Genomic DNA, 17897 nt, shown 5'->3' on the forward strand with positions numbered 1-17897 from the left:
TATCATTCTCTTTAACATTACCCAATCCTCTTTCCTCGTGCATCATCATCATCGCTCTCGGCCAACCAACTAGATCAACTAGATCACCTCGGAACCAACTAGATCACCAAATAAACGTCCCGGTTTACCCGTTGCTCGAGGGCCTTACAATACATACATACATACAAGTCGTGGTTTTTTTCAGAAATTTTAGTTGGTGCGTCTTATCCACCGGTGCTTATGGATGGAATAAATCCAGTTCGTGGCGGCCGCGTGTGGTCCACGCTTGAAAAGGTGCCTGTGTGCTGCGTGATATCAGCGCATGTTGAGACACAGCTCTACGGTCTAAATGAATCCGAAGCCCACTGCTACGGTATTTCTCATAGCTCGTATGTCGCTTTGAAATGTTAAACCAAACAATTTGCGGCTTTTTCAAGTCAAAAACATAATGATAATGGTCTGCAATCACCACCTTATACCACGTGCAAAAACTACAGTTTAGAATAAATTCAAAGTAACATCAAACTGCGTAGCAAAAACAAAATGCAGCTTATAAATATTACACAGAGTGTTACTCTGAAGGTGTGCTGCTAATTTTTAAAATGACGGCTTGCTGATAACAAGTTTCAATTTTGGGCCGCTTCCGTACGAGTCACTTCCGTTCGCCACAACACCTTTATTGCACTGACTTAAAAGACAGGACGCATGACGCGCGCGACATTTGGAGAGGTGGCCAAATGGGTCTCCGACTCATGGGACTCCATTTCTACAAAAACAGTTGAACCTGGGTTCATAAAGGCCAGACAGATCCCATCTGCGAGTGGTGACGATGTTCGCAAAGACACCAGTGAGTCGGATGACGACAGTGATGCGCCGGCAGAACTCCCACTTGAAGTTGCTGAATTTATTTTATTATTTTTATTTAGAACATACTGCTAGCCTCTTAGTGGAGGCTTTTGCAGAAATTGGGTGATACATTCATAACAATGACATAGCACACGTCAATTAAACTTTCGTAGCACACTTCACGTTTAAAACAGAGCAATGACAAAGCACATACCAAAAAGAAATTCAAAGCACACTTCGCGTTTACAATAATCTATTTGTAGAAGGGAAACGTAAAACATAAAAAATAAGAACCATGTAGGAAAGCTGTGGCAGTACACTATTCTAGATTGCACAATATACCATTTTTGTGAACCAAAATTCATCCTGGGGGATAAAGATGAGAACGGGTGAACGGTATAAAGAACATGCACATGCGCACAAAGATGAGACTGAAAACCACAATAGATAAGTTATACGGGCACTGCTCAGACATGGTCCAGGCTTGATACTGCCGACACAAAAGCGTCAAGGGTTCTGCATGCAACCACGTTGTCTGGTAACGCGTTCCAATCTCTGATTGCTTGGGGAAAAAATGAGTACTTGAATGTGTCTGTGTGGAATCTATATTCGGTTAAATGTCGCCTGTGTTTCGCTCTAGTGCTTCTGGTATTAGACGGGGTTAAGAAAAGAGTTTTTTCAATCCTGAGCCCATCATTTAAAAGAACAAATAGAAATTTTAGGCGCAGGATTCTAGCGCGACTGCTGATAGTTGGGAGGCCAGCACGGGCGAGAAGCTCTGTGGGAGAGTCGTGCTAGCGAGTCGGAGGAAGAAGGCTTCGATGGTTTTGCCTGAACACTGTCTGTAAGTACATGCCATCTGTGTGTATCAATCAACCATTTTTGAGTACTGTTAGTACTGTCTAGACTTTGGACGGTATATGCACGCGCCTAGTACTGCTTACCGGGGGATGTGTTGATAGGCGGCGGCCGCTGCAACCATGTACCTTCGCTGCACTTTCTAACGAACTGATCCTCTATGAGTTTACCTGATTAGCGCCTTGTACACCGGTACATCTTATACACTGGTCTGACTTATATACGTTTTTTTTTTTCGGAAAAACTGTCGTATTGAGGGGGGTGCGACTTATACAAAGGTGCGACTTATAGACTGGGAAATACGGTACATACGTACATACATACATACATGCATGCATACATACGTGCGTACATACATACATACATGCTTCTAGTGCGGTTGTCCTCCCATGGTAAGAATTTGAAAATAAACGGAAAGTATTAAAGTAAGCCGTCCACGTCTGCGCCAATTCAATGATGCAGTAAGCTTTTAGCCTCAATAAAATTTTAAGTGAAAAGGTAGCGGCAACTCTAAAGAAATGTCAACTGGTAATGCCACTGGTAATGGCTCTTGGGGAAGTAGGAGGAGGGAAGGAATCAGCATTGCTGGGGGGCAGAGACCCTTCCGGGAAACACTGGAGGAGGCTCGAGCCCCGGAGCCCCCCCACCCCCCTCCCCCGTAGTTTTCGCCTATGATTAGTGCTGTAGTGATATGTCAGCCTTAACACTCACCCCACATAAAAGACAAGGCACTGCATTGTTAGCAGCCAATGCTTTCCTACATAGACAAGTTATACTCCACATTTTTACCTGCAGCCACCTAATTACAGTAGGTCTCCTTAATTTACCACTCCTAAATAGCCTGCTGGCAGTACAGAAGTGACCTGAAGTAGTTGCCATCCAAAATGAAACCGGAATCAAGCATACATACAACGTAAAAGTTGAATAGATCAAACAATTACCGTATAAGTCGGATTATAGGTCGAGCCTGAATATAGGTTGACCCCCTTAGGTTGCGGCCAAAAAAATTGGGAAAAAAAGTAGGTACACAACATCGTTTTCTTGCGGCTAGCAGTGCTCTCGTATACCGCACATCACTCGTCGGAGCTGTCTGAGCTCTCGTTCGACGACAACTGCTTCTGGCTGGCCGTCTGCCACAGCATGCCAGCCTCAGTGCCATCTAGTGCATTGCTGATACAGCCCTTCCTGAAGGCTCACAACACCATCTCGTCTGGCAGCGAGTGCCAATCATGGGACACCCACATGCAGACAGTAGCAAGAGGCGGTCTGCGCCGGTGGCCAGCAAGGCGTCTTGGGGTTGTCGCCGGCCAACCATTCGCTGTACTGCTCCCGTACACTATCCTTGAAAGGCTTATTCAGCACCACGTTCGGCAGTTGCACGGTGGTGGTCATGCTCCCCCGAATGAGAAAACGCCTCGGAAGTGCTGCGCTGATCAGACGTGTACTTCACCGGCTCTGCAGAATTTCACGCAGCAATGTGTTAAATTTCGTTTTGTTCCACCCTTTATCCCGTGATACTGAATTCTACAAGCTCTACCGATCACCGGAGCACCCGCCTCGACCCCGTGGGTGAAATATTTCGTGATTTACTTTTGTTCACGGCTCCCGCACCATGCCTGTCGCCAAACGCTAGGCGCAGCCAAGGAAACCGTCATGCAAGACACCTCGAGCACCTCGAGTGCCGCCACTGGGCCTTCAAACAACACCTCCTCAGATGCAGATATGGATGCTGATGTCATACAAGAAGGTCACTCGACTGCAAATCAAGACCAGCAGCCATTATCCAACCCCTCAGCAAACACCGAAATGGACTCGATTATCACAGAAGATCACTGTGCCGTAAATCAAGATCACCATCAAGACTTCATTGAGGTAGTCTCGCGAGCCCAACGTCGCCGACAGCGCAGTGCCGCCGCGGCCAACACTGCCCCAACCACGACTCCACAACAAGCCAAGCAAGCCCTGCCGCCCGCAAGTAAACCATTCCTCAGGCCTAAGCCCCTGCCGAAGGACGACTTTAAACTAGTATTGCGTCCCCAAGGCGGGCTAGCGCTCGGCATTATTGAGTACGCTGAGCTGTCCCTGGCGCTACTGAACACCATCAAGGTCACGTGGCGTCAAGCAAATCTGCACCTCAGAGTTGATGCAACACAAAACACGGCCACTGTCAGTACTCCATCCTCCGAGGCGGCACGAGCTCTGGGTCAAGTCCAATACGTAACACTTCATAACAAGCAGTACCCCGTCCAACTTTACGGCCTGGCACCTGACAACTCTGTTAAAGGCGTCATCAGTGGTGTCCCAGCTAGACTGTCTGAAGCAGACATTCTCAACAACATTGATCAGCCTACGGATAAAGTGTACACAGCTAGAAGACTTGGCAATGGCACGTCATCTACAGTGGTTCTGACTTTCGCGGTACCCAAGGTACCTTACACAGTCCGACTTTACGGAGCAGAATATCCATGCTCCATCTACAAGAAAACCATTCCCGTGTGTGCTACATGTCATACCGTAGGCCACAGGTCCAAGGCTTGCCCGAACCCTACCACTCCGGTCTGCCATGAATGTGGGATCAAGCAACCTCAACTAAACCACACGTGCTCGCCCACCTGCGACCTCTGCGGTGGTTCCCACCTTTCGGGAGCACCAGGCTGCTCAAAGCGTTATGTCGAATCGTTTATTCTCTGGCAAAGGCGGCTCAGACAAGCCCGGGCAAGCGCTCCTGAAACAGCCCGGGTCTCCATACCGGTTCGTGAGCGTGGACGGGACCGTTCAATGACTCCTTCGTCAAGAAAACGCAGCCATTCTCGAAGCAAACCACCAACGCAGTTCCTGGATCCGCAGGATCCGCAGCTGTCACCCGACATCCAGTTCACCCAGCCAAAACAAGTAGGCTAAGCCCAAAGGGTCTCTTCGGCAGCTCAAACTAATTCCCTTCCTCCCCCGCCTCCACAACAGTCCCAGAATACAACTCCCTGCATGGAATGTGAGCATCTTACCCGAATTCTGGAACAACAAAATGCTCTAATAGCATCACTCAATGCTTGTCTCGATGCACTAGAGCACAGCCAATCTACAGCCGGCGAAAAACGCAAAAAACGTTACCCCCCTGCTCAGACACCCGAACTGCCCAATTGGACGCCGCAGAAACAGACCCAGCCGCCGTCGCCCCCACCGCAGATCGCAGAAATGTTTACTAACCTAGCTAAGCAGCTTGCTTCCATAAACCAAGACCTCCAGAATATTCGGCAAGAAAACCAGAAACTACAACAAGATATTCAGTCCCTCCGCACGGAGTATCACGCATTCAGGCAGGAAGCAATCTCTGTGAACACTTCACCCACTTCCCTCGACCACAGCAATGACCTCGGCCCCATCCGACAAGACAGAACTTCAAAAGGCTCCTTAACCCCTTAAGTGCTTTATTTTTTTTTTAGAATTTCCCAAACAAAAGTGCCTATTTTTTTTATTGCTGATTTCGAATCTGATTGCACTAAAAAGTAGCTAGTCGATGTTGAAAAAATATTTGTACACCACAGTTAGTCAAATCAACACAATAAGGTTTATTTCTGAAGAATACATAGGAAACCAGCTACCTGCTGCTAACAAAATTAAAAACTTTATAAATAGAACAGTTGCAGATGCCACATCTTTCTTCACTTGTGTAGGCTAAGCACCTTTGCAATAGCAGGAGTGCAAGGAATACCCACATCTCTTCCTTTGTCACTGATACCCATTTTTTGAGGCGGGAGTGATCACTGGGAGGAAAGCATTTCAACTTTTCAGCCGCTTTGCGATTGGTTTCATCTACCACAAATGATATAAGTTCATCGTCCAGAAACTGCTGAATATATTCCATAATGTCACCCGGCGATGACAATATGAAAATCTTGCCTGGAATGGCCAAGAATGGAAAGTGATGAGGCTTCACAGGAGGATTGTCCACATAAAGCAGGATCCACTCGCGAGCACTCGCGATGTTCGCTTCCCCGCTGTCTTCGTCATCACCGGAGGAGCTGCTCAATTCACCGTCATCGCTGTCTTCACTTCCAGAGACAAGATAAACATCTGTATCCGAATCAGCATCACTTGAAGAAGATGAGGAAAATGAAAAACTTCTTTTTCTAGTTGACAGGCCAGCTATGCATGGGTCGGCGCCACCGCACGCCATCTTTTCATAAAAAAAGCGCGCCTTGCCGCAGGAAAAAACTAATTCGTCGAGTAAATGCTGCCATCTAGTGGGTGGCACGCAATCTAAGCCACAGACGAGCGCTTCTCATCCTGAACAGTATAGGGCAGTACCTATTCCGCTAAGACGAGCTCTGCTCGTCCAAAGCAGTTTGGTGACAGTTTGGGCAGGACGAGCTCTGCTCGTCCAAAGCACTTAAGGGGTTAAGGAACCACACCCGTGCTGTCCCATACGCCCGAAACACCATCTCTGCCTCGCTACCTGATGAACCGGAAGCAACCTAACCCAACTTCTACGACGCTCCTCCAATGGAATTGTAGAGGCCTCAAACAAAAAGCTGCATCCCTTACTCAATTCCTCACCACCCTTGATTCGAAACCAGCGGTCACTGCCCTCCAGGAAACGAACAGTAATATGAAACTCCCTGGATACATCTCCTACGGTTCCTCAGACAACTACTCAACGCTCACGCTAATTCGTAGTACTATATCTGCTGTTAATCAAGTCACCCCACAGAGGGGATGCAATCCCGTTCTCACCGAGCTCCTATCTCCATCTCCTAAGAATAAGCTAAGCCTTTACATCCTCAATATCTATTGCCGCCCAACCCAGAAGGTTCCCGACATTTTATCAACAATTCGTGACACTATTAATATAGCTGGAACGAAACCGCTCCTTATTCTTGGGGATTTTAACGCTGCTCATCCTCAATGGGGTTATCCTTATAAAACAAAATGAGGCACTCTTCAGGTGCAAGCGATTGATGATTTTCACCTCCTGCTTCTAAACTATCCCGGCTCAACAACACGAATGGGAACCAGCACAGCCAGGGACACTTCCACAGACCTGTCTTTATTACAGGGCACCCTGGATGTGTTATGGTCATCCACTGGCGAAAACCCTGGATCCGACCATGATATTATCGAACTAACAATTCGTAATCTCGATTACGTCAAGACAGGAGTCGCCCGTCTCACTAACTGGGATGCGTTCCGCAAGGCCAATTCCTGTCGCCCTATAGACCCTGACCAACCTCTATCCGACTGGATCGATGACATTATTGAAACAGCCAGGGTAAACACAAAATCCATCATCACTTCCTTCCAGACCCCCAGCGTGGATGCTAAACTTCTCCACCTCTGGGAGGCCCGTAGGAGCCTCACAAAGTGATGTAAACGGCAAAGACGGAACCGCAAGCTCCGGCTCAGAATTGCAGCGCTTAATAAAGAAGCCACTGAATACGCCATTCACCTATGCAAAGAGAATTGGCTTCAATTATGTGACAGCCTCCAGTTTACCCTTACCACTCGAAAAACATGGTATTTACTTAGGCACCTCATTGACCCGCTTTCAAGCAAGAGTGAGACCCAACGCAATACGACCCGGACCCTAAGCTCCCTCAACGGATCTCCCCAAGATCTCATCCAAAAACTCACGGCTAAACATTTGAACACCTCTCGCCACTTCAACCCACCTCCTTACACGGGATCGACAAACAGTGACTTAGATAAGGACTTTACGAAATGGAAGCAGCTTTGTTCGAATGCAATAAAAATAGCGCCCCGGGACCAGACCAAGCCACTTACCGGCTTCTTGGCAACCTGGACGGCGGCTCGCTGGATCACCTTCTATACGCCTCGAGCGCGGCCTGTAGGGGCGCCACTGAAATCCCCCTAGCGGCCCGTTTCGAAAGCAGGCGCGGGAGTCCCCGGCCCGCTCCGCCCTGTCGCCGTTCCTTTTTGGCTCGTTCAAGACAGCGATTTACCGTTTGTCCGCGTTCGAAATACCGAATAACGTGGAGCAGGCACTCTGTTTGCAAGCGTGGTGTGGTCACGAGAGTATAAACGTTTATGACGCGATCTTAGTGAGATCTATATGAGCGCGGGCGTGTGTCACAGGCCAGCGTCCCGAAGCCAGCATTTGCATGCAGCTGATTGCAATTCCGCTGCACTGAAATTTAGTGGCAGTGTCTCCGTATGCGGCCGTATACACACTATGATGTAAATCGACTTTGTGCACTTACAAAATCCAGCGGAGCACTCATACCTGACAGCGTGTAAGTTACGCCTGCCAATATCACATATCAGATATTGATCAGTATCATGAACAAGCCAATGCGGCATAAATTTCACGAACACTGTACCAAAGAAGTACGATGGATAATGCAAAACTACACCCCGGAGTCAGCACACGACGACAAATTTAATGATGGGTCGTCTTGTCCCGATGTGAGCGCTCGCAAAGATTCATCTGTTACATTTATCCTCCACGAGAAGCGCGAAGATGGGCTTATAGAGTAATCCGCGTCCGTGACCAAACTCTTCTTCGAAACATCGACTGCAGAATCTAGCATAAACCGAAATCAGAGACCCTTATCAGATACGACACTCTTCCAACGAGCCCGTGTGTACGAGATTTCGGCGCACGTTAAGGATCTCCAGGTGGTCAAAATTAATCCGGAGCCCTCCACTACGGCGTGCCTCATCGTCTCCGTTGCGTCAGCGCGTTAAACCCTGCAATCAATCAATCCACTCTTCCAACGACACCTCGTATCGCTTGTGAACTGCCTACCCTGTATTCTTAAAAAAATGCGTTCGCCGAGTGATCAGCCGTTCGTTGAAGGCAAAAAACAAACGAAAAGTGAACACGCAGCTTGTGTGTGTGATTACTAAAACGTTCAGTCGTTGATTTCGCTCCGCATTTGTAAACAAGCATAGTTGAGCGTCCTCCTCCTCAATCCCCCCCCCATGTCTAGCGAAATATCAGTGCATTTCTGCATCTAGTTGGTCTGGTGAATACTACCTTGCTCTAACAAACGTCTTTAGCATTTCAGAAGCTGCACTCGGTTTTTTTTTTCATTCCCGTACGACTATTATATTTATTCCTGACTTGCCGACCATTCATTTTCCCGTGGTTTCATTAACATATACCTTGGTTCTTACTATAAGGCATGAGTGGGCACATTTCTGACAATGCACAGCCTTTGAGTGTACTTAACATTTTCGCGTGGCTTATATTCCCATAAAAGGCACACGTTTTTGTCAGCTGTTGGGTTATAACATCCCCGAAACATATTTTTCTACGACCTACATATTCGAAGCAAAGCTGCATTTGTTGTCTGCGCTGCAAAACGAACCAACCTCTTACAGTGCCAATATCAGGACTAAACGAGGCGACAATAAATAGAATTCACTTGTGCTGACGTGTTCGAAGGTGACAGCGGTGATATGCTGCTGCCGTCGCCGACGCCCGCAAGAGCGGCCAAGACGCGCGCAGAACCGCCTCCCCGGGTAGCTCTTGTTGGCGTTAGAGCGCTCTACCAAGACGCAGCTGTTTTTTTAAGTGGCCTAAACATGCAGTTAGCTTACAGACGTCACCGTAACAAGTTGTTTGGTGCGCGGAAAGGCAAAGAGAAGCGAAAGAGAACCAAAACACTGCATGACCACCTATCAGCCACGCAGCGCTAATCCCGCTAACGCCGCGGAGAACCGGCGGCAGGCGGCGCAGCGATCGCGAATCTCGAGGCGTATACCACATCAATTCGCACTGGAGCTCAGGTCACCTCCCTCCCCAGTAAAAGACGGCTGAAATACGATTCACCCCCAAGCCAAATAAGTCCCCTCATCTTGATAACCTAAGACTGATCTCTCTGACCTCCTGCGTGGGCAAGTTAGTGGAAAGAATGATACTGAAGTGCCTCCAACCATTCCTTGAAGAAAAAGACCTTATATCCGACACCATGTATGGCTTCAGGAAGCATCTCAGCACACAAGATATTCTCCTTCGAATTAAAGAAGAAGTCCTTGCTCCAGTAACTTGTTGCTCCCCTCGGGCCATTCTTGCCTTGGACTTAAAAGGGGCATTTGATCATGTTTGGCATTCCTCCATTTTATCCCGCCTTAATCAAACAGGCTGTGGCCACCGTACGTACTCACACATTGCAGATTTTCTTACTCATCGGCAAGCTATTATTCGTGTAGGTGACATTAAATCCCAGCCTATTGCTTTGGGGGACCAGGGCACACCTCAAGGTTCAGTTCTTTCTCCACTCCCTTTCAATATCGCCCTCCTGCATTTGCCCCAGAAACTTGACGCCATCCCTCACGTACATCACGCACTTTACGCAGACGACATCACCATATAGACAGACACAGACTCCATGGGAAACATCCAAGACTACCTTCAACAGGCTACCGACGTCGTTCAGAACTATGCCTCCTCCGTGGGACTTCAATGCTCCCCCCAAAAATCTGAGCTTGTCATAATCCGTAAATATCCACCTGCTCTACAGAAAGAACCAGTCTGCATCCACCTCAATGGCCATACTGTACGGCCCGGCTCCTCCCTTAAGATTTTAGGCCTCACCATCCAGGCCAATACACGCAACAATGAAATTTTATCTAAGCTCTCCAAGGCTTTTAACCAAGTCTCCCACATGCTTCGACGTGTTTCTAACCGCCGCCGTGGCATGAAGGAAGAAGACATGGTCCGACTGGTCCAGTCTCTCCTTATTTCACGTGTCACGTATGTCGCACCGTACCTTATCCTCACCAAAAGTGACACGGACACCATTGACCGGCTTATACGGAAAGCATTAAAACAAGAGCTAAATCTTCCTATGAACACCTCCACGGCCCGTCTTTTACAACTGGGCCTCCACAACATGGTGTCAGAACTTATTGAAGGCCATTTATCTAGTCAACGTCTCCGCCTCAAGCAAACACCTGCGGGCTTAGCCCTCCTGAAAAGTCTTCACGTCCCATGCCAATCCACTGCCTCTCAGCCCCTCCCTCATAACTGGAGAAGTGTTATCCGGGTTCACCCCTTGCCAAAAAATATGCACCCGGACCTACAACCCGGCCACCGAAAAGCGTGAAGTCAAGTGCACGAGACCATCTATGGAAAGCGTGCAGATGTCTCTTACACGGACGCTAGCACCTACCCCAACGGACAGCAACAAGTAGCCGTAGTCACCACCAAGACCGCCCTCGTAGCTTCAGCAACAATCGAGACATCGTCAACATCGATTGCCGAAAAGTTTGCCATCGCATTAGCCCTCATTTATACGAAGAACCCCCTTATCATGAAAGATTCTCAAGCAGCCTGCAGAAGTTTGTTTAGCAGGGAGGGTGGCCCGCTCAACATTGAAGCTACTGTCGCAGCATCAACCCTGCAGGAAAGTCACTTTCATCTGGACTCCTGGCCATTCCTCACTGGCGGGCAATAACTTTGCTCACCAGCAAGCCTGCGCCCTGTTCCTCCAGGCTACTGAGGAGACCGCACCGTCCATCCCTCTAGTTACCTTCCAAGATATCACTCAATATTAACCAGTCCGTACGAGAGCACTTCCTGCCTTCACATCCTTAACTACCAAAATAACAAGAATCCCTACTTCGCCGACTGCAGAGCAATACCTTCCCTCACCCAGTCTGCCTCCATCGCATGTTTCCAACTCAATTCCCGGCCACATGCAAGTTCTGCTTACAACCCGGCACTCTTCCCCACATCATATCAGAGCGCAAGCGCAACCCCAACCTCCCCCCTCTTCCATCCCCCCTTCCCACCCCTGAGCTGTGCGAGAACCTCGTGACCAGCAGCGATCTGGACGTCCAGACACTTTTGGCCTCCAGAGCGAAGGCTGCCGGCTCATCGCATGGCTTCCTGGAATAAGGAACCACTCCCACCTCACCGGCTCAATAAAATGTTTCTCACTCCCCAGAATCCTTCCGTCCATCCTTCCGTTGCAAAGCGCCTCTTTCACAGCCGCGGTTGGGTACCCGTGAAACACGTCCAGCACCGGCATGCTTGGCGCCTCAAAAGCACGACCTCAAAAGTGCGTTCAGTCCTCGGTTTCACATAGTCCGTATCCACTCCAGCATAAGGTCTGTGTCCATGTAGCCTTATTCATTTGTACAGACGACGACACATAGCGGAAAGGCTTTCTTGGGCAAAGCCTGTTTTTTAAAAATAATAAAAGGAAGCAGCTTTCTGCCGTCAGCCGTACACGCCAGCATGACGGCAAAATTGTCTCGCCCTGCGCTTGCACACACTTGTGGGCGACGACACGTCGAACCACACCGGCATTTTCTCAGCGTCACCGATCTGGCTTTGCTTATAACAGGTTGAAGCCAATTAGAAAAATAAATGAAAAGAAAGTATATGTATATATATATATATATATAGTCGTGCTCTCGGCAGAGACCACTGATGAAGCACTGAAAGCTGGCTAGCTTCTCGTCATACTCCTCAGGGAGCTTTTGACAAATCGATGTTTTTCGGCAAAGGGCGAAACCCGCCCTCCGCATGAAGCGACGGACCCAAGAAGCAGAGCCCTTGAACTGCTCCCTAGAGAGTCCGGCTTGGCGAGCAGTCTCTACAGCCTTGATTGATTGATTGATTGTGGGGTTTAACGCGCCGACGCAATGCAGGCGATGAGGCGCGCCGTAGTGGAGGGCTCCGGATTAATTTTGACCACCTGGGGATCTTTATCGTGCGCCGAAATCTCGTACACACGGGCGTTTTTGCTTTTCGCCTCCATCAGAAAAGCGGCCGCCGCGGCCGGGAATCGAACCCGCGACCTTGTGCTCAGCAGCGCAACGCCTTAGCCACTGAGCCACCGCGGTGGGTGTCTCTACAGCCTTGCAGCGAATCACTTCGGCTGTCACTGGCAGAGACTTTGCACGATGCTCGCGCACAGACCCAGCAACCTTGTCCTCCGATTCCAGGTGTACAGCCAGGCGCCCCCAGATCGAGGTCATGCGACCGTTGCAAGATGCCAGCTGGCCCTTCTGCTTACGCCAGTAATGAACACTTTTCTCGGTGACGCCAAACTCGCGCTGAGCCGCCATGTTGCCATTGGCTTCGACCTTTCTTTTGAACGCTGCAGTGAACTGGCGGCGAGCTCCAGTACTCATTTTAGCGAGCGCAAAATAGCACATGCACATTTACCGAAAAAGAGCAATAGCATGAAGGAAACAAAAAAAAGATGGCGGCATGTTCAATTGATGGCGGTGGCAATGGTGCCTTAGTGGTTTGACTGGACTACATGGGCTGCCCCGGGTTCCCAGATGGCAAGTAACATTATGCCAGTGACCAGAATATAGGTCGAAAGGTGATTTTTTGGTAATTTTGGGGGGAAAAACCTCGACCTATATTCCGAATTATACGGTACATGACAAAACAAATGCAAGAATGTATCAGGCAGTTTTGGTCGTAGACTGGTTACAGAGCCCAGCATAAAACAGTTGTTACTGCCATGCTCTACCTTTATCCATCTTGTAGCAGCATGTATGAGGCCAACCAAGATGTAATGTATCAATATCACATCCTGCCTATCTGTGCAAGCACAATTTTTTAATGTAGAAGCTTGTGCAGCAAAGCTGACTGGTTTTTTTTTTTCTTTTTTTTTTGAAACAAGCACACAATCAAAAGGTACACAAAAAGGCAGAAATTGTGGCTCACCACCACCACAACAGCATCTTTCAGCCACAACAGCATCTTGAGCTGAAAATTAAAGGTTTATCATAGCACGCTTTTCAAAACTCAGTACAGTCAAAATTTTCTAGGCCAAGCCAAAAGTGCACTGGGCACACAAGATTCACTGTACAAGCTTACGTCCCGAGCAAGGTTGAAACGTTTCATGCTGGAAAGTTAGAGAAAAACTTTTCTTTTTTACTGTGAGAAAATATTTGTGTCAAATTAAACGGTAAAGCTTATTTTTTGAATTATTTGTGGTGAAGAAGGCCTAGGATTGGCATAGAAAATTTTGACATTGTGCATGTAACTAAAACACCACATCACCCCCAAACTGATACCTACAAACACCGTCTCTCAGTACGGGCACTGCTGGTACCACACATTGGTGCAACTAAGCCAATCAGATTTTCCTTGGTGGAGAGAATGTGCGAGCACAACAAGCATAACACATAACACATTATGGCTGGCCTGGCAACATGTACTGGTGTAACTATGACATGCTTCAACAGTGGTGAACCTGAAAGGAAGATAAAATAGGAAAGTCAACTTTGGCCTCCAAAAATCCTTCATGTGCTTTAGTAGTGCCCCCATGATGCCGTGCCCCCTGCATTCGCGGACCCCAGCCGATGTGGTGATCGAGACCCAACTGTACTTTTCTCTCCTTCCTCTTCTGTTCCTTTCACTCTTCTTGATGGCCCGTAAAGCCCCCACTCCCCCTTCCGAAAGACTCGGTTGCATGCAGATTAACGTTTTAATTAATGAGTTCAATATTACCCCCACCCATTTCTTCTTGTTTTTTCCTCAAAACTGAATCAGTACCCCCTCACCCCTTGCATTCGCTTTGCTCTCTTGGTCAGCTACACCCCCTCCCACCATTGTGGCTGCAAATGTGACCCTCCCCTTTTTCCCTCTCCCCAGTGGCTAATTGGCTAATTTCCTCCCGTCTGCAAAAGCAATCACATACGCCATGTAATGTATATTTTGTGGTAGAAACTGGGACACTGCTTTTTTTATTCCTGCGCAAGTTTATGATTTTTTTCAGCGTACAAAAAACACCCATCCTTGCACCCCACAACAATGAGCACAAAGTGCCGCATTTTCATTTCAATGCCATTAATGAGGGCTGCACACTCTATAGCAACGCCTGTCAGTGTAATGGGGTGACTAAAGTGTATGATACAACTTTTACATTAAGTTTGTCCCAGCTGTTCACCGACTTGCCCTAGTCTGGTCATGTAATCATGCGTCAAACTGGCAGGCGCCAAAAAAATTCTTGCTTCCATGGGCTCAGCTCCCCTGGACTCACAGTGTGAAAACACGGTCGTTGAAGCAAACAACAAAACAGGCATAACTACGTACTGGCTTGTGCAGTGTCACGAGAAAGTGTTGCACTGCAGCATGTCAGTAATGCTGGGTAACAATTCTTATTCATCATGCCATTAGCATTGTACTCTGTAAGTGGGGGAGCTTTAAGGAACTGCTCATACAGTGAAGACAGCCCCTAAAGTTCAAACTGTAATGAAACGATAAAACAGAAAATGCAGAAGCTACGACTAACCTTTCCCGCTAGGCTCGCTCCATGACACAGCTGTCTGTTGCCCACTGTCAGGATGACGTCCTCCCCTGAAATTTATACTTCATCAATGAATATGCTCCTAGAATAATCAAAAAGAAACTAAATCTCAAGCAACACTATGTAATTATGCTCACATAGAATAAAACTAGCTCCTTCCATTCACCTGTGTACTTTTAAGTCACTTTGTTGCTTGCAGCCATCTGAACCATTAGTTTACAGCTCGTATATTTATACATTTTAGTTTAATTAAGGGACAAAAAATTACCATTTTAACAGCTGTAAACGAGCTCTGCCTTACAGGTTCCTCCAATTCAGGTTTTAGTTTTTCACATAAAATATTCCTCGGTAGACTTCTACCGAGGTCAAAAGCACCATTCAGCGTAAATGAAGCTTACAAAATGAGTCGCAGTGCGAGGAATAGAATTTTTTACCTTGCAAAACCTTCACGAGTAGCTACTTCCAAGGCTCCGTTATTTATACAATGAGTCACAGTATTTACCATTACGGACAACACCAGCAGGGTATTTCCTGAAAGCCGGCGTGAAGATTTATAAAACTGACCAGTTGACCACTTCTCTACAAAAATGCATGGTGGAGATATAAAGGCCGGCATGTAGGCAGTCACCAATGTACACAAAGTAGGGGGGAAATTGTATATCAAAGGTTGTTTCCACTGCTTTTTTACAATGCCTACACTAATACGTTTAACAGTCACAACCCTTTTCAGTTTTGTGAACTGGGCACGTTAGCCCCTCAAAGCTTCCGATTCCTGGCCGCCCCTCCCAGCAGGTAACTGCAAGAAAGGAACAATGACTTTTGTTCCATTGCTGGCAGCATGAGCAGATAGCTAGGGCACTTAAGGCTTTTGCTTTAAAGTACTGTTTCGCTACAGTATCTGCTTGGCTTCATTTTTCTAATGATCGTGCACACTGCAGCGATTGCCAATGTGCTTGAAAAAGGACTCTTCGTACACCCCCAAGCAACATTTCTGGACCTGGTAAGCTGCAGTAATGTAGAGCAGCTTTTTAGAACATCGATGCACTCGTAACCTCAAAGAAGAAGTTCTCTTAACCATCTAAGCCAACACATGAAAGGTGACACACATGGCGCAAAAAATTACCAGACTGCAATGCACAGAATGCACAGCACAACAGAGAAAAAAGCTATAGAGCAACTTCCCTTCAAAGGAGCAGCTGGCTAAAACATCGTACTGGCCGAGCTCTGTACATAGAACATTTCAATGCATTGGAACACGAAATATGAAAGATCCAAGCAACATGTCACCTGTATGACATGCACGCACACATGCCCTTAACAGTTCCCCATGCAGATAAATACAATGAACACAGTGAGTCTGTGGTATGCGGAATTTTTTTAGCACGTGGAAGGGCATCAGGGGCAGTGATGAAGGTTGCCAGAGCAACCAATCCACTCCAATAATTGATGGTACACACTGAGAAAAACTTGGCTCAAATGAAAATCTAGTAAGGCGAAGAGGAAAATTATTATCATGCCTTGATGTCCAATGAACGTATTAGCTGTTGCTATGAATAATTACTGCTCAATGAATACTGGTTTTCTAGGTCAAAACACCACAAAATATAAATGGGACATGTAGCACCCTGGGTGCTGACTTTAAACTAGTTTCATTCAACACTGCAATGAGTATACAGAAGCGGTGCACGAATAGAAGTGTGTCCAAGCCCCCACACGTGCAGCAATGAAAGATATGCTTCCGCAACACCCCTGTCTGGCCAATGCACACTTTGCCACAAACCAATGAGATTTGATAAACAGTCCTTGCCCAGCAAGGGACAGACTTCTCCCTGTGCTGACCCCCCCTCCCCACCCAAAGATCAGTGAAGCAATAATAAAAGCTATGCAATTATAATCTGGTAAAACGCAAGCAAATGCGGCATTGGCTATGCCACACGTACCTGAAGCCTCAACATCATCATCGTCAGCCTATCTATGCCCACTGCAGGGCAAAGGCCTCTCCCATAGGACTCCAATTATCCCAGTCCTGAGCTAACTGCGACCAATTTATCCCAGCAAACTTCTTGATCTCCTCTGCCCATCTAACTTTCTGCCGCCCTCTGCAACGCTTGCCTTCTCTAGGGATCCACTCTGTTACCCTTAATGACCAACGGTCATCTTGCCTTCGCATTACATGCCCTGCCCACGTCCATTTCCTCTTCTTAATTTCTACTACTATGTCCTTAACACGCGTTTGTTCCCTCCCCCACTCCACTCTCTTCTTGTTCCTTAATGTTACACCTATCAACTTCCGTTCCATTGCCCGCTGAGTCATTGGCAATTTAAGTTGAACCCTCTTAGTGAGCCCCTAAGTTTCTGCCCCGTAGGTGAGTACCGGTGAGATGCAGCTGTCGTACACTTCCTTCTTCAGCGACAATGGTAGGCTGCCATTCATTATCTGAGAATGCCTGCCAAATGCACCCTACCCCATTCTTATCCTTCTAATTATCTCTGCCTCATGGTCGGGATCGGGGGTCACTACTTGGCCTAAGTAGATATATTCGCTTACCACTTCCACTGCCTCGCCACCTGTCTGAAACCACTGCGCTCTCCTCAAGATATGGCAACACAAACAGGGACTTTACAATTGGCTGAGCTCACAATATTTTTTATATGCCACTGTAATGACCAAAAAGGCCTAAACAAAGAATGCTTTATTTTGTATTATTATTTAAAGTAAACACAAAAACTTGACCATCAACTCAAAAAAGAAAACGAATGGAGACAGTAATAGGGGGCTTGCCCGCTCCGAGAGCTTGTCTGCTTTTCCACCGCGTGTTGTGATGAACCGATTTAGCATCACTCGGCATCTGCCCACTTTGCCAAGATGCATGGACGGAAACTCACCCATTTACTAGTTTTACACTGATGTCTATTCTCGGCAGATACCAGCATTGATGCCAGAATAGTGCAGATGGCAAGCATTCCAAAGTG

At 47.5% G+C, this 17897-nt stretch overlaps 1 protein-coding gene and 1 pseudogene across 1 annotated transcript in view; one reads left to right on the top strand and one right to left on the bottom strand.

Moving 5' to 3' along the window:
- The window catches only part of LOC144167950 (uncharacterized), a 120275-nt pseudogene that overhangs the window by 90449 nt on the left and 11929 nt on the right, over positions 1 to 17897 (top strand).
- The window catches only part of LOC144163893 (uncharacterized), a 49366-nt gene continuing 46378 nt past the window's right edge, over positions 14910 to 17897 (bottom strand). Inside the window, exon 6 of the mRNA XM_077694563.1 lies at positions 14910 to 14974. The gene's annotated coding sequence lies outside the window, so the exon portion shown is untranslated. The remainder of the gene's footprint in view (positions 14975 to 17897) is intronic.

Source organism: Haemaphysalis longicornis, unplaced genomic scaffold, assembly GCF_048455015.1.
Source record: "Haemaphysalis longicornis isolate Haplotype H1 unplaced genomic scaffold, Haemaphysalis longicornis Haplotype H1 scaffold_1, whole genome shotgun sequence".
Lineage (NCBI taxonomy): Eukaryota > Metazoa > Arthropoda > Arachnida > Ixodida > Ixodidae > Haemaphysalis > Haemaphysalis longicornis.